Source organism: Monodon monoceros, unplaced genomic scaffold (assembly GCF_005190385.1).
Source record: "Monodon monoceros isolate NGI ecotype Baffin Bay Population unplaced genomic scaffold, NGI_Narwhal_1 Super_Scaffold_11, whole genome shotgun sequence".
Classification (NCBI taxonomy): Eukaryota; Metazoa; Chordata; class Mammalia; order Artiodactyla; family Monodontidae; genus Monodon; species Monodon monoceros.
In genome coordinates this window covers 133,351,885-133,366,156 of record NW_021703767.1, presented here as the reverse complement: position 1 = coordinate 133,366,156, position 14,272 = coordinate 133,351,885, and the positions used below count along the sequence as shown (strand labels likewise).

Here is a 14,272-nt window from a genome sequence, read left to right as displayed (position 1 = left end):
TTCCCCAGATCTTCTCAAACCTTCTGGGCGCCTGAAGTAGGTGGGCTAGGGTGTAGCATGAGGACTGTGGCATTGTCCCGCTCCTTAAGCACTGACTCCCAAGCAATAACGTAGAGCCTGGGGATGGCCCCACCTGTGGAATGGGGAGGAGGACTGGTCCACTGTTACTGGTCCTTCCCCGCCCACTTCCAGCCATCAGCGCCTTAGTGGCAGTCGCCCTCCAGCACCCAAGTCCAAATTTTGAGGGCTCCAAGTCCCCCACGCGCGCTCCTGACGCACGCAACCTTGGTTACAAGGGGTCGAGAGGGTGGGCAGGGGAGCCACGGACCTCTGCGCCGTGGAGCGGCGAGGGTCACTGGCTGGGGGGAAGCCGTGGGCAGCGCGCAGATTGCCGGCCGCCTGCAGGCGGCGGCGCGGGGCGCGGGGCGCGGAGGGGGCGCGGGGCGGGCCAGCTGCTCCCGCGGCGGCTCCCCCGAAGACGCAGCGCAGCATATTTTGCACATGAGTTCAGAGGAAGAGGAAGTGTAGCCGGCGGACGCGCGGCGGCGACGGGGGCGCGTCGGGGCTGGAGCCGGAGCGCGCCGGGCTCAGGGCGCAGCGAGCGGGAGCGCGGCGGCCGCGGGCTCCGCTGAGGGACAGACGCACGGATCGCAGGAGGGGCGGACACACGAGCACGCCGCACCGCCTGCCCCGTCCCCACCCCCTGGCGCCCACGCCTTCCCCGCGCCGCCTCCTCTATATGGCACAAACTTTCCTCCCGGGACGGAACACGCTCTCTCCGGGAGCTCGCGCCCGCGCCTTCTCCTCGGCTTAGTCCAGAACGGTAGGTGGGCGCCTGAAGGATTCGGGATGGAGGCGGGCGCAGGCGGGGCGGGAACCCGGCGGGCAGTGGGAGCCTGGCGGGGCGCCTCCCTGCAGGTTGCCGAGGCTGGGCGTGCTTCCCAGGCGCTGGGGCTGCCAGAGGGCCATCCCCGTCCCCTGCACCCCGGCCCGGATTGGATGGGGTCGGGGACAGGATCCATGGGACGCAGCGGTCTTGGGCCAACTTTTTTTTGGGAAAAAAAAAAAAAAATCATCCCTGGCGAGCCATGGGGAGAGGCACCCCAGAGCAGTCTGTTGAGGGTCGTGGGCTCCGCATGCTCCGGGCGCCTAGGAAGGAAGCAGAGGGGAAGCTTCGAGGCTACAGGTGGGTGTAGGACACTGCTGCAGGGGGTCCTCGGCAAAGATCAGGCGGGAGCTGGCCCAGGAATCCAGGTTCAGGAGGGCGCGAGGCCGGGGTGGGCTGGGGTGGAGGCGGCTCCCGCTGCCCTGCGTGCGCCCCGGGAGGTGCGTTTGTTCCCGGGGCAGCGGTGTTGGACGGGCGGGAGCAGACGTGCCGCGCGTTCAGAGGAAGCGCCGCCAAGGGAGGCTCAGAGCCTCGGGGCGCGGGAAGTCCCCGTCACTGGAAACGGGCATCTCCCCTTCTGTAAAGGGGGTTTCTTCCCTCGTCCTCACCATTTTCCTAGGCCCAAGGGACGCCAGGATGGACCTGGGTGAGGGGGTGGTGGTGGCGGCGTTTATTTCAGGAAGCCCCGTTGTCAGGCATGCACACCCCCCTCCTGCGCCAGGGCTCATGCCCTTCACCTAGACTGCCGCTGTCTTTGGCAGCGAGAACTGCGTGGAGGCCAAGGTGCAGTAACCCAGGCGCCCTGCCTCCCTGGTGCTTGCACCTGGCTGCCCTGTCTCGTTGTGGGTGGTCCCCAGGGACGCTGGGTGGTGTCAGTGAGTTTGTTAGGGGGTTTAAGAACAAAAAAGTATTAAAAAAAAAAAAAAAAGTCTGGCACCAGTTCCTATGTTTGAGTGACTGCCCTGGTCTCCAGCAACCTGGTTTCCTTCTTGTAATTGGTACAGCTGTTTTCAGATGGTGGGCGCAGTCAGGCGAGGCGTCTTCCAACCCCTGCCATCGTGTGTCATCTCAGGATAAGTGAGGCCCTGCCAGGAAGGAAGGCAGGTGTAATGTGAGCCACCTCTGGCCCCATGCGTAGGGCTTGCTCTGCACCCCACGTGTCCCTGGCCACAGGGATTCCTAATTTGTACCTCTGGACAGCTGAATTCCCTACCAAGTTCAAGTGACCCCAGATGTCACCAAACCCCACAGAGGGGTTAAGCAACAAGCTGTTTGGGGCTCTTTGGTGCATGTGCGTGCTAACCTCAGTGAAATCACTTTAACCTCAGAGGGAGCTCTGCATCCTCTTTTGCCTCAAGTGGGGTTTCTGGCCTGACAGCTGTGAGGACACCCCTCTGGCTGCATTTGTATAGCAAGTCGCTGGGTCGCTTTTTCTTTGTTTGTCTTTTGGCTGCATGGACGTGGGACAAATGGAAGAGAGGTGTTGTACCGTTAGCTAATAGATTTGGTGCAGGAACTGAAAGAGAATTAATTGGGAATACGAGTCAGTGAGTTCTTTTTATCCCTCTTGAGCAGGAATTTTTGGCCTCCATTCAAATAATTGCTTTGTCTGTAGGGAAACAGGCAGAAAATCTTTGGCATGAGTGATGTGAGTTCCTGTAAAGCTACTTGTGTTCTTCCAGTCTTAACTTTTCAGCAGAATCGAAATTATGTGGGCCCATGGCTTGGTGGGCATGGGTGTCTTGCTAAATTTCTAAGTTGGTAGGCTAGGGAGAGGGCCCTGTGACTCTTTACCCCACCCACCTCCTTTTAAAAAATATAGAAAAGTTGGGGCTTCCCTGGTGGCGCAGTGGTTGAGAGTCCGCCTGCCGATGCAGGGGACACGGGTTCGTGCCCCGGTCTGGGAAGATCCCACATGCCGCGGAGCAGCTGGGCCCGTGAGCCATGGCCGCTGAGCCTGTGCATCCGGAGGGAGAGGCCACAACAGTGAGAGGCCTGCGTACTGAAAAAAAAAAGAAAAAAAAATATATAGAAAAGTTGCAAGAACAGTGACCACCCAAATACCCGTATCTAGAGTCTATAATTTTACAATATTGGCTGTATTACATATCCGTCCATCTAGTCATCCTTCTATCCATCCATCAGCAACTTATTGTTTTATGCATTTTAAATTAAATGACAGACATTGGTACAGGTCACGTCTAAACGTTTCAGCACACATTTCATTATTTAGAGTTCAATATATGTTCATGATTTTCTTAAGGTAAAATTTATACATATGGTGAATTTTTACATACATACAAATCTCCTTATAGTGAAATGCACAGACCTTGAGGGTAACATTTGCATAATGTTTCGACAGACGCCTACACCTGTGTAACCCTCATCTCTATCAAGTAATGTTGCCATCACCCCCAGAAAGTTCCTTCATCCCCATTCCCAGTCAGTCCCTGCCCTCACCCTTTGTTTGTCACTCAAAGTTAGTTTAGCCTGGTCCTGAACTTCATGTAAGTGGAATTCCACTTACAGTATTTATTCCACTTTACAGTATTGTGTAAAGCTTCTTTCAGTCAGCATGTTTTTGAGGTTCACCCATGTTTTATGTACCAGTAATTCGGTCTTTTTTATTGCTGAGTTATAGTCTGGTATCTATTTATAATGCAGTTTGTTTATGTATTCCCCTGTTGATGGACACATGAGTTATTTCCAGGTTTGGGGGGTATTGTGAATGGAGCTGCTGTGAATATTTGTATACAAGTCTTCCTAGGGACATACGTTGTCATGTCTTGTGGGTAAATGGAGTGGGATTGCTGGGTCATAAAAGAGATGTATGTGAACCTTATAAGAGGCTGCCCGACCTTCTCCCAACATGGTTATACCATTTTACACTCCCGCCAGCAAAGAATACAAATGTGAGATTCCAGATGCAACAACTCATCTTCCTAGCCCAAAGTCAAGATCGTGGTAGACCAGTGTTCTTCTGGGGCCCGAGGGAGCCAGCAATTGGAACATCTGAGACAGTCTGGACCATGTTGTTCATAGCTGGAGGAGCTGAGAGAAATCCCTGACTCTGCCAGTAAATGGGTTTACTCTTAAATTATTGCAGACAGTCAGACAAATATTTTATTTTTAGAGATCTTCAGAGAAGGGAATTCCATAGGGGAACGTCCCCTTGGTTGTGAAAGAAGATCGACTGCTTTCTATATAAAGAAAAATAAACCCCAAACCCCAAAGAATTCCACTAAACTTCTGCTTCGAAACTCCTGGGGGATTTCTGGCATAGTGGTCTGGTTGCTGTGAATCTGGTGGAGATTCCCGTTGGATTTCACCGGCTGAGGCAGCTGGCTGTTGAAAGCGGTTGTGTTTGCTTTGTGAGACAGGTCAGATTTGGCTTTTTGAAGGCTGCGAGAACAGCTTTCCTGTTAAAGTGATGTGGCCTGTCAGTGAGAAACATGGCCTGTCAACACCCCTCTTATTGTCCTGGCTGAGAAAATGGGCCGTTCCCTCTCAGGTCCCCTTGCACCTTCGTCCCCGTCTGTGGGCCTGTAGCCAAACCTGGTCTTGGCTGATATAGGAAGTAGGAATGGAGCCTCCTGCTTATGTGAGACCCAGGATGAAGCTTTGACATCTCGCCGAGGTGTCTTATTGAGGTCAGCTGACAAGTGGTACAGAGTCTTAAGACATTGGCCTATGTTTGGGGACTGTTCCCTTCATCCGCCAGCCTAGTACATTGCCTGCCGCAGGGTAGAGGCACAGAATAATTCTCATGGTACCCATCTGGGTGACTGCCTGTCTGGAGGTTGTCCCAGATGTCAGGACCCCAAGATGTATTTTACTAGAGGCCACTTTACTATAGCCCGTGAAACAGGTTCAGAGTGTTAGGAAAACTTTGCCAACTGTAAACTTCCATTCTAGTAGCACCGTTTTTATTTTATTACATATTTTACTATCGCTGTTGACAAAATTATCATTATAGCCACCCCTTGCCAGGCGCCCATTCTTTGCCAGCCACGGTTAGGCTCGTTACGTGCGTGCTCTGAATCTAATCCTCGTGAGAGGCAAATACTATTATTATCTGCACTTTGGCCTTGAGGAAACTGAAGCTTAGGGAGTTAGGGAACTTGCCCCAAGTTCACATTTTCATGTTTCCTGGACATTAAGGGAAGAGGCTGTGACCTTCTGGTTTCGCAAATGCAGATTCCATCTGCAAGCACAGATTTCCAAATACACGAAGCCGTCGTAGAAGAGAAATGTAAGCTGGATGGGGGATGGAAGTTGGAACAAATGACACACTGGAATCCCTTTCTTAAGTCTTTTGCCTTTTTCTTTTTGTTTCAGGCTTTCTGAGATTTGGGGCACCTGGAGCCTGGGTAGAGGTGCTAATTTTGGTGACAATTTAAGATATTATTGGTTGTGATGATTGTAATTTTATCGTAGGGAAAGAAAGACGTTGCCAGCTGTTTGGTTTGAGTGTCTGTCTGTCAGCTCACTTGTGGCTGAGCTGTCCACTACAGTAGCCACTGGCTACATGTGGCTATTTACATTTAAATGTCAATGAATTAAAAGGAAATAAAATTTAAAATGCAGTTCCAGTCTCACCGGCCACCTTTCAAGAGCCCTAGAGCCACATGTGGTTATTGGCGAGCAAATTGGACAGAGCAGATGTATTTTCATCCTCGTTGAAAGTTCTGTTTGATGGGGCTACTCTATACTAAGCATTTCTCTTTTGTCCTTCAGTTTAAGAATTGGCCACACTCTTGGCTAAAGCTTAGGCTGTTTTTCACCGACAAAGAGATAAATTTAGCCAGACATTTCTTTTATGTTTATAAAAAGGTTTGTGTGTGTGTGTGATCCTTCCTCCCATTCACATTCAGTTTTTGACATAAATTTGAGTTTCCCTTTTCTCTTGGGCCCCCAAAGGGGCTCTCGTTATTATCGTTGTGTATTTTACCAAGATGCGTTCTCTGAAAAGATCGGTACAGCGGGCAAGCGATGGCCACTGCTTGAGGCCCTGTTAATTTCCTTGCTCTCCAAAGAATTCAGTTCAGCTTTTAAATATGCATTTGTGCGACTTACTCCCTACCTGGGCTGAATTCAGGAAGAAAAAGCGCTCTCAGCGGGGCCAGAACCAAAGAGCTAGAAAATCAGGTCACATTCTATGTGTGATGGCTACCTGCTAAGACTGAGGTGGAGCAGGCATCCTTTGGGGTACCTGGGGGCTTCGTTAGGGGGTTTTCCTGGGTCGGGCCTGCCCCTGTGGTGTCGGGAGCAGCGGAGGGGCCGCAGCGTTGTGTCTGATGGTGCAGGATGGTGACGGAGGGACGTCCCCTTTAGGGGGTGTCCACTACTCAGGCTCGGTTCAAAGGAGAGGGGCGCCAGTCCACGGGGGTCAGTGGGGAACCCAGAGCCCCCAGAGCTGGGAAGTCAACATCAGCTATGTTTGCTCAGCTTGTTTGATGCTCACCAACTCTCGTGCTACTTTATGAAGCTGTATTGGATGTTTCCACACTTTTTCAACCAGGAAGCCAGCTGCACTTCACTGACAGCGTTCTTTGGCTTTTAAAACGAAACTGTCCCATTGTGTTGTTCCATAGGCAGAGCCCCTGGATGGTCAGCATTTATTCTTTGCAAAGGATTATCAGCTTTCGTGTGTGTGTGTGTGTTTGTGTTGTGTGTGTGTGTGTGTTTGTGTGTTGGAAGTCCCAGATTAGTATTTCACCCCGAGGAAATACTTCTGAGGAACCTTCAAGTTTTATGGAATAACTCCCAAATTACTCAGATTTGGAGAAATTTTTGTAATAGACCTTATCCATTAAAGTCAGATGAGAAGAGATTAGGTTAATCACAGACTCTGGTTAATGGAACGTGACCATATCGTGTATTACAAGATTTTGGAAATGCAGAGTACAAGAAGTCGGACTGTTCATTTAAACACTTCTTTAATTTAGAGAGGTCTTTGGGGATTTTTCCAGTGTCTTGGGACACTTTATAAGCACCCTTTCGGTGTGGTGTAATTATGGCAGGTTAACAGGGATCTTTGTCATGGATAACAAGTAGTACTAGTAATAGTACTAATAATGGTTAACATTTAGACAGACATTTCTAGGTGCCTGAGCTCTTCTAAGCCCTGTTAAATTAACTTATTTAGTCCTCACCCTGCAAGTGGATTCTGCGGTCATCCCGATTTTATAGTTGAGAACCCTGAGGTTAAGTGGCTCCCTTGACGTCACTCGGCTAGGAAGTAGGGACCCTTGAACTTTAACCAGGCACTCTGGCTCCAGAGCGTCACCAGCCCCTGTGCTGTGCTTTTAAAAAGGCGAACTTGAGAGCAACAGGCAAATATTCCAAAGGCCCTTCCCATCCTTTTCCGGATAATAGGCACCTTTCCTTCTCCGGAAGTCTGTTGACGGAGTAGGTGTTAACTGTGCATCTCTTGGGGCAGGGCATTGGGGTAGTTGTTGTTGAGGATGAAGATGTAACTGCCTTCGAGGAGTTTGCTGTCCCATGGGAAGATGGGGTGGTACCCAAAGCTCCAGAGCTCTCTCCCTTGAGCTGTGGACTAGTCCATCCGGCTGCCCACCCCACCTCCCCTTGGTTGGAGTTAACGCATCCAGGACAAACTCCGGTCTGCTCTGGCCCAACTGTTGCTTTCATGGCGTGCCTGTCTTGGGAGGTGGTCACTGCAGCTTTACAGGTGCTCAGGCCACAAACCTGAGAGGGGTCTCGGATGCCCTCTTCTTCTCATGCCCTGTCTCCAAACCACTAAGAAATCTCACTTCCTACCTTCAAAACGTATCCAGAATTTGACCTCTGCTCACACCTCATCACCACCTGGTCTCCCTCTTCCCAGGGTCAGAGTGATCGTGTCTCCCTCGGGGCTCGAAACCCTCTGAGGTCTCCCATCTCACTGGGGACAAAGCCAGCGTCCTGACCACGGCCGCCCAGGCTACCCCACCTCCCCGGGCAGGTCCAGGACCTCCCGGCCTGTTTGCACTCGTGGCCACCTGCTCCCTCATCCCAGCGCTCGCCCTGTCACCTTCTGCGGGAGGCCTTCCCTGATCACGCTGTTTTTTTTTAAATTGTGCCCTCCCCTGTACTTGCTAATGCCCCTCTCTGCCTTACTTGTCTTTATGTGACATACTTTTTTTTTTTTTTTTTTTTTTTTGCGGTATGCGGGCCTCTCACTGTTGTGGCCTCTCCCGTTGCGGAGCACAGGCTCCGGACGTGCAGGCCCAGCGGCCATGGCTCATGGGCCCAGCCGCTCCGCGGCATGTGGGATCCTCCCGGACCGGGGCACGAACCCGCGTCCCCCGCATCGGCAGGCGGACTCCCAACCACTGCGCCACCAGGGAAGCCCTATGTGACATACTTTTAAACTTGAACTTCATTCATTATTATTATTATTTTTTAAACATCTTTATTGGGGTGTAATTGCTTTACAATGGTGTGTTAGTTTCTGCTTTATAACAAAGTGAATCAGTTATACATATACATATGTTCCCATATGTCTTCCCTCTTGCGTCTCCCTCCCTCCCACTCTCCCTATCCCACCCCTCCAGGCTGTCACAAAGCACCGAGCTAATATCCCTGTGCCTTGCGGCTGCTTCCCCTAGCTATCTACCTTACTATGTTTGTTAGTGTGTATATGTCCATGACTCTCTCTCGCCCTGTCAAAGCTCACCCTTCCCCCTCCCCATATCCTCAAGTCCGTTCTCCAGTAGGTCTGCGTCTTTATTCCTGTCTTACCCCTAGGTTCTTCATGACATTTTTTTCCCTTAAATTCCATATATATGTGTTAGCATACGGTATTTGTCTTTTTCTTTCTGACTTACTTCACTCTGTATGACAGACTAGGTCTATCCACCTCATTACAAATAGCTCAATTTCATTTCTTTTTAAGGCTGACTAATATTCCATTGTATATATGTGCCACATCTTCTTTATCCATTCATCCGATGATGGGCGCTTAGGTTGTTTCCATCTCCGGGCTATTGTAAATAGAGCTGCAATGAACATTTTGGTACATGACTCTTTTTGAATATTGGTTTTCTCAGGGTATATGCCCAGTAGTGGGATTGCTGGGTCATATGGTAATTCTATTTGTAGTTTTTTAAGGAACCTCCATACTGTTCTCCATAGTGGCTGACCCAATTCACATTCCCACCAGCAGTGCAAGAGTGTTCCCTTTTCTCCACACCCTCTCCAGCATTTATTGGTTCTAGATTTTTTGATGATGGCCATTCTGACTGGTGTGAGATGATATCTCATTGTAGTTTTGATTTGCATTTCTCTAATGATTAATGATGTTCAGCATTCTTTCATGTGTTTGTTGGCATTCTGTATATCTTCTTTGGAGAAATGTCTGTTTAGGTCTTCTGCCCATTTTTGGATTGGGTTGTTTGCTTTTTGTTATTGAGCTGCATGAGCTGCTTGTAAATTTTGGAGATTAATTCTTTGTCAGTTGCTTCATTTGCAAATATTTTCTCCCATTCTGAGGGTTGTCTTTTGGTCTTGATTATGGTTTCCTTTGCTGTGCAAAAGCTTTGAAGTTTCATTAGGTCCCATTTGTTTATTTTTGTTTTTATTTCCATTACTCTAGGAGGTGGGTCAGAAAGGATCTTGCTGTGATTTATGTCATAGAGTGTTCTGCCTATGTTTTCCTCTAAGAGTTTGATAGTTTCTGGCCTTACATTTAGGTCTTTAATCCATTTTGAGCTTACTTTTGTGTATGGTGTTAGGGAGTGATCTAATCTCATACTTTTAAATGTACCTGTCCAGTTTTCCCAGCACCATTTATTGAAGAGGCTGTCCTTTCTCCACTGTACATTCCTGCCACCTTTATCAAAGATAAGGTGACCATATGTGCGTGGGTTTATCTCTGGGCTTTCTATCCTGTTCCATTGATCTATCTTTCTGTTTTTGTGCCAGTACCATACTGTCTTGATTACTGTAGCTTTGTAGTATAGTCTGAAGTCAGGGAGCCTGATTCCTCCAGCTCCTTTTTTCGTTCTCAAGATTGCTTTGGCTATTCGGGGTCTTTTGTGTTTCCATACAAATTGCGAAATTTTTTGTTCTAGTTCTGTGAAAAATGCCAGTGGTAGTTTGATAGGGATTGCATTGAATCTGTAGATTGCTTTGGGTAGTAGAATCATTTTCACAATGTTGATTCTTCCCATCCAAGAACATGGTATATCTCTCCATCTATTTGTATCATCTTTAATTTCTTTCATCAGTGTCTTATAATTTTCTGCATACAGGTCTTTCATCTCCTTAGGTAGGTTTATTCCTAGATATTTTATTCTTTTTGTTGCAATGGTAAATGGGAGTGTTTTCTTGATTTCACTTTCAGATTTTTCATCATTAGTATATAGGAATGCCAGAGATTTCTGTGCATTAATTTTGTATCCTGCTACTTTACCAAATTCATTGATTAGCTCTAGTAGTTTTCTGGTAGCATCTTTAGGATTCTCTATGTATAGTATCATGTCATCTGCAAACAGTGACAGTTTTACTTCTTTTCCGATTTGGATTCCTTTTACTTCCTTTTCTTCTCTGATTGCTGTGGCTAAAACTTCCAAAACTATGTTGAATAAGGGTGGTGAGAGTGGGCAACCTTGTCTTGTTCCTGATCTTAGTGGAAATGCTTTCAGTTTTTCACCATTGAGGATGATGTTTGCTGTGGGCTTGTCATATATGGCCTTTATTATGTTGAGGAAAGTTCCCTCTGTGCCTACTTTCTGCAGGGTTTTTATCATAAATGGGTGTTGAATTTTGTCGAAAGCTTTCTCTGCATCTATGGAGATGATCATATGGTTTTTCTCCTTCAATTTGTTAAAATGGTTTATCACATTGATAGATTTGCGTATATTGAAGAATCCTTGCATTCCTGGAATAAACCCCACTTGATCATGGTGTATGATCCTTTTAATGTGCTGTTGGATTCTGTTTGCTAGTATTTTGTTGAGGATTTTTGCATCTATGTTCATCAGTGATATTGGCCTGTAGTTTTCTTTCTTTGTGACATCCTTGTCTGGTTTTGGTATCAAGGTGATGGTGGCCTCGTAGAAGGAATTAGGGAGTGTTCCTCCCTCTGCTATATTTTGGAAGAGTTTGAGAAGGATAGGTGTTAGCTCTTCTCTAAACGTTTGATAGAATTCACCTGTGAAGCCATCTGGTCCTGGGCTTTTGTTTGTTGGAAGATTTTTAATCACAGTTTCAATTTCAGTGCTTGTGATTGGTCTGTTCATATTTTCTATTTCTTCCTGGTTCAGTCTTGGCAGGTTGTGCATTTCTAAGAATTTGTCCATTTCTTCCAGATTGTCCATTTTATTGGCATAGAGTTGCTTGTAGTAATCTCTCATGATTTTTTCTATTTCTGCAGTGTCAGTTGTTACTTCTCCTTTTTCATTTCTAATTCTATTGATTTGAGTCTTCTCCCTTTTTTTCTTGATGAGTCTGGCTAGTGGTTTATCAATTTTGTTTATCTTCTCAAAGAACCAGCTTTTAGTTTTATTGATCTTTGCTATTGTTTCCTTCATTTCTTTTTCATTTATTTCTGATCCGATTTTTATGATTTCTTTCCTTCTGCTAGCTTTGGGGTTTTTTTGTTCTTTGTCTAATTGCTTGAGGTGCAAGGTTAGGTTGTTTATTCGAGATGTTTCCTGCTTCTTAAGGTGGGCTTGTATTGCTATAAACTTCCCCCTTAGAACTGCTTTTGCTGCATCCCATAGGTTTTGGGTCGTTGTGTCTCCATTTTCATTTGTTTCTAGGTATTTTTTTATTTCCTCTTTGATTTCTTCAGTGATCACTTCATTATTAAGTAGTGTTTTGTTTAGCCTCCGTGTGTTTGTATTTTTTACAGATCTTTTCCTGTAATTGATATCTAGTCTCATGGCGTTGTGGTCGGAAAAGATACCTGATACAATTTCAATTTTCTTAAATTTACCAAGGCTTGATTTGTGACCCAAGATATGATCTATCCTGGAGAATGTTCCATGAGCACTTGAGAAAAATGTGTATTCTGTTGTTTTTGGATGGAGTGTCCTATAAATATCAATTAAGTCCATCTTGTTTAATGTATCATTTAAAGCTTGTGTTTCCTTATTTATTTTCATTTTGGATGATCTGTCCATGGGTGAAAGTGGGGTGTTAAAGTCCCCTACTATGAATGTGTTACTGTCGATCTCCCCTTTTATGGCTGTTAGTATTTGCCTTATGTATTGAGGTGCTCCTATGTTGGGTGCATAAATATTTACAATTGTTATATCTTTTTTTTGGATCGATCCCTTGATCATTATGTAGTGTCCTTCTTTGTCTCTTTTCATAGTCCTTATTTTAAAGTCTATTTTGTCTGATATGAGAATTGCTACTCCAGCTTTCTTTTGGTTTCCATTTGCATGGAATATCTTTTTCCATCCCATTACTTTCAGTCTGTATGTGTCTCTAGGTCTGAAGTGGGTCTCTTGTAGACAGCATATATAAGGGTCTTGTTTTTGTATCCATTCAGCCAATCTGTGTCTTTTGGTGGGAGCATTTAGTCCATTTACATTTAAGGTAATTATCGATATGTATGTTCCTATTCCCATTTTCTATATTGTTTTGGGTTCGTTATTATATGTCTTTTCCTTCTCTTGTGTTTCTTGTCTAGAGAAGTTCCTTTAGCATTTGTTGTAAAGCTGGTTTGGTGGTGCTGAACTCTCTCAGCTTTTGCTTGTCTGTAAAGGTTTTAATTTCTCCATCAAATCTGAATGAGATCCTTGCTGGGTGGAGTAGTCTTGGTTGCAGGTTTTTCTCCTTCATCACTTTCAGTATGTCCTGCCACTCCCTTCTGGCTTGTAGGGTTTCCACTGAGAGATCAGCTGTTAACCTTATGGGGATTCCCTTGTGTGTTATTTGTTGTTTTTCCCTTGCTGCTTTTAATATGCTTTCTTTGTATTTAATTTTTGACAGTTTGATTAATATGTGTCTTGGCGTATTTCTCCTTGTATTTATCCTGTATGGGACTCTCTGTGCTTCCTGGACTTGATTAACTATTTCCTTTCCCATATTAGGGAAGTTTTCAACTATAATCTCTTCAAATATTTTCTCAGTCCCTTTCTTTTTCTCTTCTTCTTCTGGAACCCCTATAATTCAAATGTTAGTGTGTTTAATGTTGTCCCAGAGGTCTCTGAGACTGTCCTCAGTTCTTTTCATTCTTTTTTCTTTATTCTGCTCTGCAGTAGTTATTTCCACTATTTTATCTTCCAGGTCACTTATCCGTTCTTCTGCCTCAGTTATTCTGCTATTGATCCCATCTAGAGTACTTTTAATTTCATATATTGCGTTGTTCATCGTTGCTTGTTTCATCTTTATTTCTTCTAGGTCCTTGTTAAATGTTTCTTGCATTTTGTCCATTCTACTTCCAAGATTTCGGATCATCCTTACTATCATTATTCTGAACTCTTTTTCAGGTAGACTGCCTATTTCCTCTTCATTTGTTAGGTCTGGTGCATTTTTATCTTGCTCCTTCATCTGCTGTGTGTTTTTCTGTCTTCTCATTTTGCTTATCTTACTGTGTTTGGGGTCTCCTTTTTGCAGGCTGCACGTTTGTAGTCCCCGTTGTTTTTGATGTCTGTCTCCAGTGGCTAAGGTTGTTTCAGTGGGTTGTGTAGGCTTCCTGGTGGAGGGGACTAGTGCCTGTGCTGTGGTGGATGAGGCTGGATCTTGTCTCTCTAGTGGGCAGGTTCACGTCTGGTGGTGTGTTTTGGGGTGTCTGTGGCCTTATTATGATTTTAGGCAGCCTCTCTGCTAGTGGGTGGGGTTGTGTTCCTGTTTTGCTAGTTGTTTGGCATAGGTTGTCCAGCACTGTGGCTTGCTGGTCGTTGAGTGAAGCTGGGTGCTGGTGTTAAGATGGAGGTCTCTGGGAGATTTCTGCCGTTTAATATTATGTGGAGCTGGGAGGTCTCTTGTTGACCAGTGTCCTGAAATTGGCTCTCCTACCTCAGAGGCAGAGCCCTGACTCCTGGCTGGAGCACCAAGAGCCTTTCACCCACACGGCTCAGAATAAAAGGGAGAAAAAGTAGAGAGAATTAGTAGAAGTATGAGGAAAGAAAGAAGGAAAGGAGGAAAGGAAGGAAGGAAGAAAGAAGCAAAGAAGGAAAGAAAGGAGGGAGGGAGGGAGGGAGGAAGGAAGGAAGGAAGGAGGGAAAGAAGGAAAAAAGACAGAAAGAAAGAAGATACAGTAAAAATAAAATAAAGTATAATATAGTTATTGAATTAAAAAATATTTAGAAAAAAAAAAGGGACAGATAGAACCTTAGGACAAATGTTGGAAGCAAAGCTATACAGAGAAAATCTTACACAGAAGCATACACATACACCTTCACAAAAAGAGGTAAAGGGGGAAAA

The 14,272-nt window shown here is 45.9% G+C and overlaps 1 protein-coding gene across 1 annotated transcript in view; it reads left to right on the top strand.

Annotated features, from left to right (window-relative positions):
• Window positions 1-560: 560 nt before the first annotated feature.
• RFTN1 (raftlin, lipid raft linker 1) overlaps window positions 561-14,272 on the top strand; it is a 206,844-nt gene continuing 193,132 nt past the window's right edge. Inside the window, exon 1 of the mRNA XM_029214175.1 lies at window positions 561-823. The gene's annotated coding sequence lies outside the window, so the exon portion shown is untranslated. The remainder of the gene's footprint in view (window positions 824-14,272) is intronic.